The sequence below is a fragment of the Wasmannia auropunctata genome, unplaced genomic scaffold, assembly GCF_000956235.1.
Source record: "Wasmannia auropunctata unplaced genomic scaffold, wasmannia.A_1.0 LD336040.1, whole genome shotgun sequence".
In the NCBI taxonomy this organism is placed as follows: domain Eukaryota; kingdom Metazoa; phylum Arthropoda; class Insecta; order Hymenoptera; family Formicidae; genus Wasmannia; species Wasmannia auropunctata.
Window position 1 is genome coordinate 535,785 of NW_012026850.1, and position 3,036 is coordinate 538,820.

The window sequence follows — 3,036 nt, forward strand, 5'->3', positions numbered from 1 at the left end:
TGCCAACAAACTTTTCAGAGCTTTGAACGTGTCTTTGCGCTAAGTGTCTGGCCAAAAATTAGCAGTGTCCCAACCATGACAGCGTCCCAACCCTGACGACATTGCCCTAATATATAATATATAATATATGTATAATATACATATAATAAAAGAAACTGAAAATATCAAATTATTATAATATATAAAATATAATAAAAAATAAACCGAAAATAAAAAATTATTTTATTTAAAAGAGTAATGCTTTGCCATAGTTTTACTATCGTAACGAGATATATTACGATAACAAGAAACATCAAACGATACCTAACCCTACAGCCTACAGCTGACAGCTCGACAGCAGTACTCTGTTGGATAAACGAAGATATATTATATCTCTCTCTGTCGCGCGATTTGGTAAGAAAATGGCGTCGCTTCTCATATGGCGCCACTCTGATTAGAGGCTCTCTAGCCGGAGGGACCTACATAAGAGGGCTAACACCTTCCCTCCCGAAATCGCTTGCGATTTCCCGTTCCGGTTTTTGATCCGCGCTTGCGCGAACCTCGAACTTCGTTGAGCGCGTGACAAATTAAACGATCTCACCCTTGTTCACCCCCCTTTCCTACAGAAAATCGCACTGATCCGATCCTGAGTCAAAAGGATTAAGTTCCTTGACCAAAACAGGACCAACGATCGCGTTGGCTTGAGATTGAGTAACATCATCCCTTCAGGACGTTGACTCGTCTATCAAGCCTGGTTAAAGCGCCTTCGACTCGCACTTGTGCCACCGCGCCTATCTGCGAGACAGGCTCTCTAGTTACGTCTCTCCATATCTCCCCTCTCTCCGAATCCAGCCTTGTTTCCAAACGGGACTCCCTTTCTATCCTTCTTTTAAAAAATAAATCATTTCCCGGAGACAGGACGTAACAATTTAATCCCAATGCATAATAAATTTTTTATTCATTCAGTCGTTCATATTTAAGGGTATTAAATTTGAAAATGACAAGCGGATTGAAGAATAAATTGTTCACTTACGTAGTTCAAATTTACACGCCTCAGTTACGCTGTCAAACGTAAAATGGCGACTTCCGGCTCATCAGCTTCACTGATCTACTTTTACTCACTCTACTCAATCGCTCTTGCAGCTAAATCGCGGGCATGGCCGCTCTCGAGATCCTCTCTGATATTACACACAGACCTATACATATAATAATACACACACAACAGTAACACATCACACCAATGTTTACTACGATGCCATGTTGTGTCAGATTTCAGTGAGATTTCACTTTTTTTTTTATTAACATGGTAGTAAATCTTCGAAAGACTCTCTGCGCCTGTAACAGGGTAAGTGCAGGATTCGATGGGTAATCGCAGGCTGGTCGCCAACTCCCATCGCCTACTAGGGGTGCGTTCCGATATTCATTGTAAGTACTGACACTATGACGTAATTTAGTAGAGCTTTAAGAACGTTCCGTTATTACTGAGACTGATTTTTCCGTACATAGAGCTGCAATAACGGAACGGAATCTACAGTACTTATAGCATTGGCAGTGAATATTGGAACACAGCTATCTATCAGTAACTTTAGTGTTCTTTATCAGCAAGAATAGAAATATGGAATATTTCATAATTCCATACTTCTTTCCATACTTCCTATGCAAAGAACAGACTTCCCAAGTATATTTATTGCTTGTTGCATTTTGCATAATATTTGATTACTACGTGGTGATATAAAAGAAACGCAATTATGTATTGCCAGATATTTAATAACTAATGTACAAAAGAACAAATAATTTCTTGCTTTATCTAATGTCAGTAACTACGGTACTTATCCTAATGGACTGTACCCTGTTTTGGTAAAACTTCAATAAACAATAAAATAATTAATGACTAACTTCGATTACTGTAGTAACAATGTAATATATACCAATCGAAACCTCTTTGATTATTAGATATAATGAGTTAATGTAATGTAATATGTTTATAAGAATAAAAGTCTCAAACTTAAAAATATACATATATTATAATTATGTGAATAATTTATTATTAATAAAGTCCTTTTTAAAAATAAGATAAAAAGATAAACATTGTGTGATATATTATATATAATATTATATAATGTTATAGTGGACGTTAAATTTGATTTTTTCTACACATACTTTTTTAAACCTTTCCTGTCTTTAATTCATATGAGAATAAATAAAAATAATATATTCAAGTAATTACTGAAATAAGTTAAGTTAAATAAGTAAAGTTTCTTTTCGAAATTTCTCCGCATCTTCACTGCTAACGAAAATTTTATACTCCTTATTTGACTCTGCGCCTGCCTTATATAAGTGCAGCTCTACGGATGTCGCTATGTTTTTACTGCAACTGCCTTACCTCGCCAGCCGCAGTAACCGAAGCAGGACGTGACGACAAAATCTATGACGTCATATGCATGCGAAAGCACTCTGAAAGTTTACTGCGACGTATATCGGAACAGCATTTGCAGTGCTGTCAGTACTGCAAGTGAATATCGGAACGCACCCTAGGATAGAGACCCTCAATCAGAGTCAAGCCATAAGACGATTGAATCTAAATCCTACGAGAGAGAAAGGTAGTGTCTCTTTCCTTTTCTCTTTCTAATCTAATCTTTCTTGATGCGCTATGCTTGTGATTTTTTGCCACTGCAATGTTTATGAAAGAAATTTCTATATCTAGTTATGATACAGACGATAGACAATATTTACTAGGATTTTTGGAACATTAATCAAAAGAAAAAAAGAAAAAAAATTTGTGATCGGTAAATGTCAAGAACTTATACATAGATGAAATTCTCCTCTTTAATAAAAGGGTTAATTCAGTACCATATTTGTCGCATTTACAATTAAACTGTTTGTACAACGTAGCTGAGTATAACATTATAACATCTATTATTAAAACATGTACTACATGCAATAAATGTATATAATCGATAAAATCGCCAATTCCATTACGTTTTTCATTTACAAAATATGTACAATTAAAATGTTACATTACAAATTCTTTATGTTTTGTTAACATCAACACATTTA